Here is a 15,332-nt window from a genome sequence, read left to right as displayed (position 1 = left end):
GTCCATTCCCTCAGGGACCACCTTCATGATCTAATATTTCTCACCATCGGGAAGTGGAAAGATTTTTCCCGATGTCTAACCAGAATTTTTCTTCTCGACCTTTTTTTTTTCCTCTCTGAGCTGCAAACACAATCATCTCAAGGGTTTATGGTTAGGTATTTTGATCTTTTTAAGTTTGAGGGACCACTGTGATGACTCAGCTAATCTGGAATTCAGAAGGTTGTCTCTGAGGGTCTTTTAAATATATAAACAAGGGCATTTTATTCCATTCCATTGCCCCTACTTAACCTTTTTTTCTACCCCCTTCAAAGATTATTCTCCTTCCTGCATTCTTCAATTACTGAGCTGTCACTTCCACGCCTGGCCTCCTGTTTGAGTAACCTACATGGACAGTATTTAGTTCTGTGGGTCTTTGCTCATAAATCACTCTCCCTATTTCTAATCATATATGTTCCTGTTCTTTTAACTCCCTTGAGTAAACCTATATTTTTCTGGCATCAGTATACCCAGTTTTATATTCAGGATTGCAGATAAAACTCATCAAAGACACTTAAAAAGAGATTTTTCTCTTTTTGTTGCATTTGGTCACCATTCTGTTGACCTCTGTTGCGTTGTCTGACAATTCATTAATTCCTTAATGTTTATCAATGTTCTTCCCTGATACACTTAACCTAAGAGCATAGAATTCACAGATGAGGAAATACTTTACCTCTGCTTTATTCTGGTTGTACTATTGCTTGGTTTAGCCATTGAGTTCAAGGAAATATTAATATCATTCTGGTTAGATCACAACATAAAAAATAGATCTCGTTTTTAAACACTTAATAGAAACCGAATTTTTAAAGTGACATTTAAGAAAGTAAACCAAAGTTGCTGGATGAATAAAAATATCTTATTAGACTTTCCTGAAAAGTAAAGAAACCCTTTTTAACAATGAATAACCACTCCTAAACTAACCTGTTGAATTTCTGCATATTGAACTTTCTTTAAATGGACATCTAGGGGACACCCCAACTTTCCTGTCTCGTATGATTTTTTAAAAAAGAAAAAGAAACTTCAAACACAGAGCAGAGTATCAGATTTTGCCAAGAATGACTTTAGGAACACAGGATGGAGCACAGGATGAATGGGTCACTTACGTTCTGAGGGGCATGCCTGCTTTTTAGAACAGAAAGTATCCGTAGCGTGGAAGATGGCTTAAGTTTTAATACGATCCATGCAGGCACCTTAGCTTCAGAGAAAGACAGTCACTGAGAAAGGCTGTTTTGTGTGTTTCAAATTTTCAAAATTTATTTTCTGTAAGTTTCTTTTTTTTTTTTTAAATTGAAGTGTTGTTGTTGATTTACAACATTGTATTTCAGATGCACAGCAAAGTGACTCATTATATATATATATATGTATATATACATATTCTTTTCCACATTGTTTTCTATTATAGGTTATTACAAGATATTTTATGTGCTATACAGTAAATCCATGTTATTTATCTATTTTACGTACAGTTGTGTGTATCTGTTGATCCCAAACACCTAATTTATTCCTACCCTGCTTTCCCCTTTGGTAACCATGTTTGTTTCCTATGTCTGTGACTCTATTTCTGTTTTGTAAATAAGTTCATCTGTATCATTTTTCAGACTCCACATATAAGTAATATCAGATGATATTTGTCTTTCTCTGTCTGACTTATTTCACTTAGTATGATAATCTCTGGGTCTATCCATGTTGCTACAGATTATTTCATTATTTTTTATGTATGGCTGAGTAACATCCCATTGAATATATATATATATTACACCTTGCTTGAAAGAAGGCTTTTATATTTGGTACAAGGCTCAAACATGGCTGGAGCTCATGTCACATATTTCCCAATCTTCAAACTGTGGAGAATCGATTGGTATATAATAAGATTCATCTTTAGGGGAGTCTGTAAAAGAGACCAAGTGACTTCTGAAGAACCTTGGTGAACTCCTTCCATCCAGGCTCTCAAAAGAATCTAGAGCATCCACAGAAGTTTGCAGAACATCAAATATGGGTGTTGGCCTTACCTGGCCTCTGGGATAGAAGTGGGACGCTGTGTTCTCTAGGACCTGTACAGGACAATAAATGTGTTAGAGTGAATCAGCCCATGGAATAAAGACTGAGTCAGGTGTACTGCACCCCAGTTCTAGGAAGGCCACCACAGACGAGACAGGGCCGATTCTCAGGCCAACACACTATGCTGCACGGTGGATGTTTAACGCTGGCAGCCTCGCTGATGTTCGGTTAAGTCCAATGTAATTGGTGAGTTATTAAAATTTCAGACATCACACCTGAGAAAGCACTCCTTGCCAAACTCAAAAAGGACTGCATTCTTGAAGTTAGAGTAACCCCTGAACTGTTCAGTTTCCACTCATTGGAGAAGATATTTGAGTGTTATTAAATTAGATCTCATATCTTCCACCTGACCACATATTTATATAAAATCTCCACTTAGCTAAGCACCCCCCAGAGGTAAGGAGTGACCCAGTTAATGAAAAGCAGTTACTTGCTTGGTGGAGGATTCATTTTTCTGCCTGGTATGTGTTAGTGAGTTATGAACATGAAGAACAAAGTCATCTTTCTGAAATGTGTGGTGGGTGCCTCATTTTTTTTTCACTGCAACTAAAGTCAAACGGGATCATATCTAGTACAAGATGCTCCAAGAAAGTGACATTGAGTGATACGTCCATCCCACCTCATATGAAAACCTAGTGAAATCTGATTAAAACGAAGATCCCAGACAGCTGATAACAGGGAAATACATCTTCTGGGGCATGTATAATGAAGGGGAGGTAGTATGTTGTGAATAGGCAGAAATGGATAGTCATAGCTCCATCCTGATGATGGGAGTTGGGGAGGTTGGGACACAAAGTATGTGGCAGGGCTGTTTTCCTCCCATCTTCTGCCATGCCATGTGGGTGCTGTTAATCCCACAGAATCCGGGTTTATTTCCCTGACGGCCCACTGAAAACCCATACTAACTGTGGAGCCAAACCCCAGTACTATGGATGAGAAACATCTAATAGCCCTGAATTTCTCTGTCTGAAAATAAACTTCCCAGCTCAATCACAGTCTGAGAATTCTTGATTTCACCTTTTATCCTACTTGCCTTTTCTGAGATGATACGTTCTGGGAGGATGAGGACGAAAATCCCCCAGAATTGTTTCTTCCTTCATCCTCAAAAGCCTACCTGAATTAGAGAAATGAGATTGATCAGGTGCATAATGTTGACTATGATCCTGTGATGAGGCTGGGAATAATGGCGTGGAATATATTTCTCAACCCTAAAAACCAAGACTGGATGAACAACTTGGCTAGTTACTTTTCTTTTCAGAGACTAGCTGAATAAAAAGCCCCATGATGAGATGGAAGGCCACCTAGGACTTGGTGTGACCTCCTTGGCAAAAGAATTCAAAAATATAGTCTGGCCTCAGCAGGTACCTGTTAAAAAGATGTCCTTGAGTCTGAAAATGCCCGAAAGATGCTATAGTTTGTGACCAATCAGTAACGAACTGTAGAGACAATTAGCTAAATTCATCTAATTTGCTGAATTTCACAGCTAGGATTTCAATTTGCAAGTAAAGTGGCTGCAGCTGTTCTGCCTTTCAGCGTATACAAAACCTGTAGCGTGACATCTTCTCTGTAGTAATTCTAATTACTGGGAAAGATTGAGGGCAGGAAGAGAAGTGGACACCAGAGGATGAGATGGTTGGATGGCATCACCGACTCTATGGACATGAGTTTGCACAAGATCTCGGTGTTGGTGATGGACAGGATGCCTGGAGTGCTGCAGTCCATGGGGTCGCAAAGAATCGGACATGACTGAGTGACTGAACTGAACTGAATAAAAGAATTAAGGTGTATGAAAGAGACACATGTACCCCAATGTTCATCGCAGCACTGTTTTTAATAGCCAGGACATGGAAGCAGCCTAGATGCCCATCAGTAGACGAATGGATAAGAAAGCTGTGGTACATATACACAATGGAATATTACTCAGCCATTAAAATGAATACATTCGAATCAGATCTAATGAGGTGGATGAAACTGGAGCCTATCATACAGAGTGAAGTAAGCCAGAAAGAAAAACACCAATACAGTATACTAGCACATATATATGGTATTTAGTTAATCAGTAAAGATAACCCTGTATGCGAGACATCAAAAGAGACACAGATAAATAGAACAGTATTATGGACTCTATGGGAGAGGGCGAGGGTGGGATGATATGGGAGAATGGCATTGAAGCATGTAAATTATCATATGTGAAACGAATCGCCAGTCCAGGTTCGACGCATGATACAGGGTGCTCGGGGCTGGTGCACCGGGATGACCCAGAGGGATGGGATGGGGAGGGAGGTGGGAGGGGGGTTCTGGAAGGGGAACACATGTACACCTATGGTGGATTCATGTCAATGTATGGCAAAACAAATACAATATTGTAAAGTTAAAAAATAGATAATAAAATAATTTTAAAAAAAAGAATTAAGATGTTCTTTTACCCAGTTCTTACTTGGTAAAAGCTGTTCTGAACTGAACTGAGTAGTTTTAATAGCATTGAGTTGAAGCAAAATTCCTGCAATTTCAGTGGAGTTAGGGTTCTAGGTCCTACACCATACTAGTAAAACAGTGAAAGAGCTAGGCAAGCAAGAGGACTCTCTGGATCACAGGAAATAGCTTCAATCCATCCAGAGTGATCAAGTAAGACTGTGTTGGATTAGAGTGTATAAGTGATGCTACGGACTTCCCTGTTGTCTCGGTGGTAAAGAATCCGCCTGCTAATGTGGGAGACATGGGTTCAATCCCTGGGTTGGGAAGATCCCCTGGAGAAGAAAATGGCAACCCACTCCAGTTTTCTTGCCTGAGAAATCCCATGGACAGAGGAGCCTGGTGGGCTACAATCCATGGAGTTGCAAAAGAGTGATACATGATTTAGTGACTAAACAACAACAAAATGATGCTATTGCTTTAGGACAGAAATTGTCCAGGGTTTAAAGTGACAATTTCACCGGGTTCAGTCAATGAAACCTAAGAAGAAGCATTCATTTTTGAAAATTCATTCTCTTCTTTTGGTGCTTGTTTTTGCCTTTCTCTGTAATTCCTGTGTAAGTTACAGAAATCAAACAATCACAGTTTAAGGAAAGAAGCAAAGCAGATTGTACCTTTCCATTACATTAAGTAGAAGAGGGAGATCCTTTGTGTTGTGAGAAATCAAGCTGTGATCATCGATATTCATTTTGAGACACTTGGAACAACTTTCAAAACCTCATTTGAAGGGATCTTTGAAGTTTTTCTTCCTCTTCACATTTGTATAATATAAAGAGTTAAAGTTTCGATGGTTGTAACCATAAAATCATAAGATAATTTATGGTCGGCTAAGTGTCTGTGAGTCATCTGCTTATACTCCTTATATAATCTTTATTTATGGAGGATTTTCTTGCATTTGTCTTTGTTGGTGTTTGGGTTTGAGTGTGTAGGCTTATATTTGTATATTGTATAGGTGCACAAATATCCAGGCCAGTATGACATGAAAAATGTGCTTCTCATTCCTCTCCCTGTGTTGTAGAGGGACCTCAAATCAATTTGGCCACAAAACCATCAGGTTTTTAAAAATAGATACTGGTTGCGCCAACAGTTAGGAATAGGTGAGCACCATTAGGTTTTTCCACAACAAACTTGTTAGCAGAAATCTGTAAAATTAAGACAAGTGTCAGACCAAAGCCTGACACAGAGATCATCATTTCTTAGCAAGCGAGCACATAACAATTCACAGGCCGTGCAGTCAGGAGGGTGACCAGCTGTCCCAGCTTGCTCAGAGCTGTCCAATTTTTGCATTGAAGTCCCAAGTCCAGGAAACCTCTTAGTCCTGAGCGAACCAGGATCTTTGGTGACAACAAATATGCTCTCTTCTTTAAAAAAAAAAAAAAAAATTACATTTTTTTGTTTGTTTGTTTGGCTGCACTGGGTTTTTGCTGCTGTTCTTGGGCTTTCTCTAGCTGCAGTGAGCAGGGGCTACTCTCCAGTCATGGTGCACGGGGCTGCTTGTTGTGGTGGCTTCTCTTGTTGCAGAGCATGGGCTCCGGGGCACGTGGGCTCAGCAGTCGTGGCACGTGGGCTTAGTTGCCCTGTGGAATGTGGAATCTTCCTGGACCTGGGATCCAATCCGTGTCCCCTGCACTGGCAGATGGAGTCTCAACCATTAGACCGCCAGGAAAGTTCTATGCTCGCTTCTTTTAAATGCCTTAGCCCCTCTCTGAAGGAAAGACTTAACATGTGGCTGAGGAAAGAATTCTGAAGCCAGATGCCATCAAGCTTCTGGCTGACATATCATGGGCGCAACCCTCTAGACAATCAGTTGGACACAGAATGACATGGGAGTGTAGCACCCTTATTAAGAAAACCTGAAGAATCTGCTGCATTCTTATACCCTTTACATGTTTCTAAAACTTCTATTCATACACTGTGAAACCACAGAGAACTTATTTCTGCTACTTGTTACGTTAGTTGACTGATTGTGAGTGTGTGAATCACCCAGTTGTGTCTGATTCTTCGAGATCCCATGAACTGGGGCCCACCGGGCTCCTCCACCCATGGGATTTCCCAGGCAAGAATACTGGAGTGGGTTGCCATTTCCTTCTCCATGGATCATCCTGACCCAGGGATTGAACCCGGGTCTCCCACACTGCAGGCAGACTCTTTACCATCTGAGCCAGTAGTTGACTAGCCATTACTTTAAATAAAAAAATTACATTTCTCATACTCAATGTTCTTTTTTGAAAAACCTCAATGGTTGACTAGCAGAGCAGTCATAGCAGCCTCTGGGTTTTTGGTTACATATTTGCTGACCCCCAAGAGTATGAATTAGACTAGCACTATGCCTTTATATGACACTGTATATGATCAAATATTTTAGAGTAAATGGCAGTTATCAAAATATCTCATCTCAAGGAAACTGGAAGGAACCCATAGACCGAGACTTGAGAAAGAGTGCTTTCTAAGGACAGAAAATCTAAAGAACTATTTGCTAACAACTTTTTCAGAACATTGTCTCTATAACAATATCAAAATTTCAACAGAAAGGAAGTAAAGATGCTTTCCCTGGAAAATTACAAGATAAAAGCAAATCTGGGTCTTCCCTGGTGGCTCAGCGGTAAGGACTCCACCTCCAATGCAGGAGACACAGGTTTGATCCTTGGGTCGGGAACATCCCCTGGAGGAGGGCGTGGCAACCCATTCCAGTATTCTTGCCCGGTAAATCCCATGGACAGAGGAGCCTGGCAGGTTACGGTCCATGGGGTCACAAAGAGTTGGGCACAACTGAAGTGACTGAGAACAAGTACAAAAGTAAATCCACACCATTCTAGCAAGAAGTCAACCTGCCAGAGAAAAGTCCAGGGCTTGAATTCTAGTCCTTTCCATACCTCTTGGCAAGCTCTTCAACTTGCTGAGGTCACTTCACGTTGTTTGAATTTTTGTCTCTTTTGTCGTAAAGAGGAGTTGATCTTTAAGACTCTTCTAGCTTTAAAAGCATCTCAAGTCTAGATTATAATTCTAAGTATTTGAATTTTTTTACTTGGAGTTTCAAGGAGATAATGAGCTTTTCTTGGGTTTTGCCAGCATTAAGTAGAAATCTGGCTGACCTTCTCGCTGCGAGTTCTTCCGCTACTGTCTTTGACTCCACTGGAAATGGTGGTTGATTTCTCTGAGGCAGAGGAGATAGAAAAATACAGCGGTGTTTTGTCAGCGCCACATTCAGCATCTTCGAGGCATCTGAGTCCTTTTGACTCCTAGGAATAGTGAGCCCGTTCCGGCCATTGAAAGAGCGTCACACAAACATTCTGACTGTGTGTTTACCTCATAGTCAAAGACAATACCCTAAGTAGTCATTCTCTAGGAATGCAGATCTTACAACTTTGGCATTAAATTTCTCTAACTGGAATTTGCTATACAGATAAAGCACAAAACCCAGCAAGCCTGGACTCTGAGGACATTTCCTTTGATAAAACACACACACACACAGAGTCTATGGGAATAATATTATTTAGCCCCTTGTTTATGTAAGAGCAGTGATTTTTACAATGCAAGGTGAAGAGACGCAGACCAATGCTCCAGAATGTCTCAGCTGACCTCTTAAACTGATGGGCTGCCTTATTCTGACATCTAAATCGAGGGAGGCTGTACACTTCAGGAACACAAATCAGAGGACCGGCACCAGACTACAGCAGTTAGACTCGTGGAGAATCGATACAGGCCATTGAAGCATCAGGACTGACTATGTTTCATTTTTGACACTCAAGCATAAGCTTCTTGAGTGGGGGAGCTTTAACTCCACAGCAGCCATAAACTCATTAGGAAGTGTCAGCTTGGATGATAGTGCATGTTAAATGAACATCACCAGCGAGGAGACACAGTCGTCATTAACTCTTTTAGCACAATGTCTGGCTGTGAAAGCAGTCTAAGCAGTTTTAAGGGTTAGCGAACCTTGAGGGCAGTTTCTCTCTTCCATAGACTTGTCACAGTGCTTGGATAACTATCGAAGGAGACTGTCTATGAATCTAGAAGATTCTTCTTTTCCCTGGAAACTTCTAATAAGATGATATGCCAAGGGACTTCCCGGGTGGACCAGTGGTTAAGAATGTGCCTGCCAATGCAGGGGACGTGGGTTCGATCCCTGGTCTGGGAAGATTCCACATGCTGTGGGATGATTAAGCCCATATGCCGCAACTACTGAAATGCCTGAGCCTAGAGCCTAACCATGCTCCACAACAAGTAAAATCACCACAGTGAGAAGCCTGGCACCGCAACTAGAGAGTAGCTGCCACTCGCCACAACTAGGGAAAGCCCGTACACAGCAACAAAGACCCAGCACAGCCAAAAATAAATTTTAAAATGTTTTAAAAAGTGATAAGTACACCTTTAAGAGTATCTTATCAATTTTCTCTGAAAGTTGAGACTTGGAATGAAATTTGAATTAGGCATCTGGGAAACCTGCATTGGACAAACAGACATGAAAGGAGGGTGTTTTAAAGAAGTATGGTCTTGAAACAACCTAAATGTCTATTGACAGATGAATGGATAAAGAAGACGTGGTATATACGCAAAGAATATTACTCAGCCGTAAAAAGAATGAAATGCCATTTGCAGCAACAGCGATACAACTAGAAATTGTCATACTAAGTGAAGTAAGTCAGAAAGACAAATATCATATGATATCACTTATATGTGCAATCTAAAATATGACACAAATGAACTTATCTATGAAACAGAAACAGACTCACAGACTTAGAGAACAGATCTGTTGATGCCAAGGGGGAAGGGGACTGTGGAGGTTTAGACTGAAAGTTTGGGATTAGCAGATGCAAACTATTATACATAGGATGGATAAACAACAAGGTCCTATTGTACAGCACAGGTAATTATATTCAATATCCTGAGATAAAGAACAATGGAAAGAAAAAGAACAATGGAAAAGAATATGTATATATGTATATACATATATATACATCAAACTGAATCACTTCCTTGTACAGCAGAAATTAACACAATATTGTAAATCGACGTGTGTGTGCATTCTAAGCCCCCTCAGTCATGTCCCTTTGTGACCCCACGGACTGAAGCCCACCAGGCTCTTCTGTCCATGGGATTCTCCAGGCAAGAATACTGGAGTGGGTTACCATGCCCTCCTCCAGAGGATCTTCCAGACCCAGGGTTCGAACCCGAGTCTCCTGCATAGGCAGGTGGGTTCTTTACCACTAGTACCACCTGGGAAGCCCTGTAAATCAACATACTTCAACTTTTTTAAATGCAGAGAAAAGCAGTTGGCACCAGAGACGAGCCTTGCCTGATACCTGCTCTCATGCATTATGTTCCAGCAGAGTCAAGCCAGAATCCAACAAAGCTCTGATTTCAATTCTTCTCTCTCTGGGTCTAAATAAGTAGAATACCTGTCTGAATTGAAAATCAATTAAAATGCTATCAATTAACTTTTCACCAATAGCTTTATTTGTTTATTTTTTTTTTAGATTTTTTTTATATGAACCATTTTTAGTTTTTATTGAATCTGCTATACCATTGCTTCTGTTTATGTTTTGCTTTTTTGGCCTGGAGGCATGTGGGACCTTAGCTCACGACCAGGGATCAGACCCTCATCCCCTGCATTGGAAGGGGAAGTCTTACCACTGGACTACCCAGGAAGTCCCACCAATACTTTTAATTTTTTAAAAAAAATCATTGAGGTATAGTTGATTTACAATGTTACATTAGTCTCAGGATACAACATAGTGATTCAATATTTTTATCGATTATACTTCATTTGAAGTTATTGCAACCTAATGGCTATATTTCCCTGTGCTGTATAGTGTACCTGTTGCTTATTTGCTTTACACATAGTACTTTGTTAAAATGTGACCCAGATTATCTTTTGTGATGTCTTGACTGAACGGGACTCTTCATCTGACCTTGACCGAGTTATCCTCTCCTGCCTATTTTCCCAGACTGTTGTTAATTATATAAAAATCTATCTTTCAAGAGAGAACAAAAGAACTGACAGAGTTGATCTTGTAGACTTTCTCATGTAGCTCATGCAACGGGTCTTGGAATTCTGGCAGGATCTGCAACTGGGGGCGGGGTGAGGGGCACTGTGTCAGTTTCCTAAGACAAATTAGAAAGCCAGGTCATTAGGATGAGGCTGATTACTCCTACAACTAACTGATTATCAAGAATCTACAGGGTGAAGTAAGTCAGAAAAACATATATATTAATACATACATGTGGAATATAGAAAAATGGTACAGATGAACCTATCTGCAGGGCAGGGATAGAGATGCAGACATGGAGGATAGAGCTGGGCACTAGTGCTAAAGAATCTGACTGCAAATGCAGGAGATGCTAGAGACGTGGGTTCAATCCCTGGGTCAGGAAGATCCCCTAGAGTAGAAAATGGCAACTCACTCCATGGACCAAGGAGCCTGGCAGGCTACAGTCCCTGGGACCATGGAGTCGGACACGACTGAGCGACTGAGCGCACAGCACCCATGTGGAGTAGAGAAAAATGGCACAGATGAACCTATTTGCAGGGCAGGAATAGAGAGACAGACAAGGAGAATGGATGTGAGGACACAGTCGGGGGAGGAGAGGGTGGGAAAATTCGGAGATTAGGATTGACATATATATATATATATACTGTGCTGTGCTGCTCTTAGTTGCTCAGTCGTGTCCAACTCTTTGTGACACCGGCTGTAGCCTGCCAGGCTCCTCTCTCCATGGGGATACTCCAGGCAAGAATACTAGAGTGGGTTGCCATTTCCTCCTCCAGGGGATCTTCCCGACCCAGGGAGTGAACCCAGGTCTCCCACGTTACAGGCAGATTCTTTACAAGCTGAGCCACCAGGGAAGCCCAAGAATACTGCAGCGGGTAGCCTGTCTCTTCTCCAGGGGATCTTCCCGACCCAGGAATCAAACCAGGGTCTCCTGCATTGCAGGCGGATTCTTTACCAGCTGAGCTAACAGGGAAGCCCCAAAGCAACTCTATCCCAATTTAATAAATAAAAGAATCTACTAGGTGCACCCAGCTGGTCTAGAGAATGTGTTTGCTGTGCTCTGGGCTCTAGAAGCACTTTCTGGGGATGGTGCATCTGAACCCTTTGAAATATTTAACTGTCTCTAATAATTAACTGACCTGTAACATATCCTTGTTCAATAAGAAAGTACTGGGTTTTAATGATAAAGAATAAAGCCATTTACTGAAAGGTTAATACATGTAAAGCACTCGGAAGGGAGCCTGGCCCACAGTAGGTGCTTGTGCCGATTATTCTCCATTTGACCCCGAGCAGCCCTGTCTCCTCCCACTATTCATTCTCCCATCTTTTCTCCGCTGGCCCGCTCCAGGAAAGGGAACCTCTGTGGAGGGACAGTAAGGTTCTCTTGCCGCCAGCTTCAGTTTGGGGTCAGCCAATGGGAGGAAGCGTCAGGGAAGCCGAAAGGAGGAGCAGGGAGGGCACAGGGAATTTCCTTCCCGGCCCCTGCTCACTTGTCTGGCAGGGGTCCAGCCCTTCCATTACTAAACCCCGCCAGATGGCCCGGCCTCCACTGACGCAGCGACACTGTTTGGTCCCTCTGTCCCTGCAGCCCAGGTTAACGCCTTCCCTCTCTTGCTGGTCCCTGAGCGCTTCAGCATCCCATTTTCTGTTTCCTTAACTCTTCCCAAATCTCTGTAAGTAGTCCCTTCATTAAAATCTACTCACTTAAATAAGTGATTCTCAACTCTTCCTGCACATCATCATCACCAAGGGAGCTTTTGAAAACCACCAGTGCCTGGGCCCCGATCCCCAGAGATTGATGCAACAAGCCTAGGGTGGGCTCTAGGTACTGCGTTGTTTACGAGCTCCGCAGGTAATGGAGCCAGAGTTGAAAACCACTTACTGAAAACATCTGAGTGGATTCTGTTTCCTGCCAAGAGGACGACTAATATATTACTCAGTGGATGTTATCTACTGTGAATACAGTGAGCCCCCTACATCCAAACGAGTTCCATTCTGAGAGCATGTTTCTAAGTCCAATTTGTTCCTTAAGTCCAACAAAGTTAGCCTAGGTACCCAACTAACACAGTCAGCTATACAGTATACTGTACGGTAATAGGTTTTAACACTTTTCACACAAATAATACATTAAAAAACAAAAAATAATAAACATTCTAAATCTTGCAGTACAGTTCCTTGCAAAGTATAGTAGTACAGTACAACAGCTAGCACTTCTTAGTAGAACCAGCTATATCACTGCTGCCTTTACATTTGCTTTGAGACATCCTGGGCTTGAAATAAAGATACTAAACTACTGTACTCTATACAGTACTGCATAGTAAAGCACACAAGAGCACAACCACTCGCAAATGATGCACGCACATGACAATGTACGCCAGACATGTAACTAACTTACATGACTGGACGTGTGAACGCATGTTCGCAACTTTGAAAATTTGTAACTTGAAGGTTGGTATGTAGGGGGCTTACTGTACAACTACTACCATCTAAACCTTTATTTATACTAAATATTAAATTAAATATATTAATTATATTAAATATTAGTTTAATGTAGATTAATATTCAATTTGCAAGATGAGAAAACTTTTGCACAGAGGTTAAGTAATGTCCTGAAAAGCAATGTGAGTTTTCTGAAATCCACACAACAAGATGCCTTTGTAACATCTACATTAAGATAACTAATAATTTCAAACATAACATGTTGAAGACTGAAGTTACAATATTCTTCCTCAATTTTACTTTATCCACAGTTTTCCCCATCTTAGTTAATGCATCTCCATCCTTCCAGTTGCTTAGATCAAAAATCTTAAGGCCATTCTTGACTCTTTCTTTCACATTTCACATGTAACATAACATGATATCCTATGGACTCTTCAAAATATATTCAGAGTCCCTCACTTCTCACCATCTCTACTGCTACCATTCTTGCCTGAGCCTCTTGCTTGGACTATTGCAGTAGCCTCCTGAAACAACTCCTTGATTCTATGCTTGCTACCCAACAATCACAGTCCCTTTTAACAAGGTTGATAGAGTGATCCTTTTAAAATGCAAGTCAGATCATACACTCCATTATTCAATACCCTGGAAAAGGCTTTATTTCACCTCTGAGTACCTCACCTCAAAGTTCTCGATACAGTCAAAGAGTTCTGCATATTCCATCCCCTCTCCTGCCCTCCAGTCTTACTCCTTGATATTATTCTGCTAGACTTCCCTGCCCCATCACTCCTCTTCAGGCATACTGGCTTTCTTGATGATGCTTGAACTTCTCAAGCATACTTTTGCCTTCCAGCCCTTGCACAAGCTTTCCTATCTTTCTAGAATGTTCCTCCTTGAGTATCTGTATGAAGAGCTTTCTCATATCCATCAAACCTTTGCTCAAACATTACCTTCTCAGTGATCCTCATTTCTGATCACTCTTTTAAAAATTACAAGTACTCTCTACTCACTACCTCTTTCTAGTTTTCCACTACCTCTTTCCATTTCCCACAGTATGGAATCTCTCTATTCACTATACTTATTATTTATTGCCTGGAATATAAGTTTCCGGGAGGAGAGGAGTTATGGTCTTTTGTTTCCTAGTCTTTTTTTAAGAAAAAAGAGTGTCTGCTATGTAGAGATACCCAAAATGTTTTGCTGAATACATGAGTGAACAAAAGAACAGTTTTTGTCACAGTTTTAAATGATGTATAATAGAATAAACTTTTGTTAATTGAAAACCAAGAGTCCAAGTGTTCTAAGTAAGACATAACACACACACACACACACACACACACACACACACACAAGTCCCATCTCTTTCTAGACCTACCTGCTTATCAAAGTTCAAAAAAATTACTTCTGAATTTTCAGAAGTGGAACTCACCGATAAGTGAGAAAGACTATCTTCCCTAAATTTTGAGGTCCTCCAATATCTCATTGTTTTTCTAATAAGATAAAGGAAGAAGAACACTTTTTTATGACTTAATAGATGTGAACACTACCAGGTAAATCTATAGCTTTTCTAACTGCTCTCCTAAGGGGCTAACAATATAGGGAATGACGTTTTAAATTAATTTTTATTGGCATATAGTCGCATCATAATGCTGTGTTAGTTCTACTGTACGGCAAAATGAATCAGCCATACGTGTACATTTATCCCCTCTCTTCCGGATTTCCTTCCCAGTCAGGTCACCAGAGCACGTTAAGTAGAGTTCCCTGTGCTATATGGTATGTCCTCAGTTGTCTATTTTACACACAGTATCAATAGTGTATATGTATCAATCTCAGTCTCCCAATTCTTCCCACCCTCCTTGCCCTGTGGTATCCATATGTTCTCTGCATTTGTGTCTCTAATTCTGCTTTGCAAATAGGATCATCTACACCATTTTCCTTCCCTCGTGGCTCAGTGGTAAAGAACTCACCTGCCAACATGGATGTCACAGGTTCTGTCCCTGGGTTGGGAAGATCCCTGGAGGAGGAAATAACAACCCACTCCATTATCCTTGCCTGGGAAATTCCATGGACAGAGGAGCTTCAGGCTACAGTCCATGGGGTTGCAAACAGCCAGATATGACTTAGCAACTAAACAACATACCATTTTTCTAGATTCCACAAATACATGTTAATATATGATATTTTCCTCTTTCTGACTTACTTCACTCTGTATGACACTCTCTAGGTCCGTCTACATCTCTATAAGTGGAGGGCCTCCAATATTTCAAAGTGAACAGCCATTACCTACTTTCTGTGCTCCACAGACTTGCCAACATTGTCTAGTATGAAAAAGTGTCCCCGGGG

The 15,332-nt window shown here is 41.1% G+C and overlaps 1 long non-coding RNA gene across 1 annotated transcript in view; it reads right to left on the bottom strand.

Annotated features, from left to right (window-relative positions):
- Positions 1 to 15,332, bottom strand: part of LOC145518669 (uncharacterized) — a 207,369-nt gene that overhangs the window by 62,567 nt on the left and 129,470 nt on the right. Inside the window, exon 4 of the long non-coding RNA XR_014063107.1 lies at positions 2,046 to 2,087. This is a non-coding gene — a long non-coding RNA (uncharacterized LOC145518669). The remainder of the gene's footprint in view (positions 1 to 2,045; positions 2,088 to 15,332) is intronic.

This window comes from Giraffa tippelskirchi, chromosome 8, assembly GCF_054371585.1.
Source record: "Giraffa tippelskirchi isolate mGirTip1 chromosome 8, T2T-mGirTip1v1.2.pri, whole genome shotgun sequence".
Taxonomy (NCBI): domain Eukaryota; kingdom Metazoa; phylum Chordata; class Mammalia; order Artiodactyla; family Giraffidae; genus Giraffa; species Giraffa tippelskirchi.
This window is presented reverse-complemented; position numbering and strand designations above follow the sequence as displayed.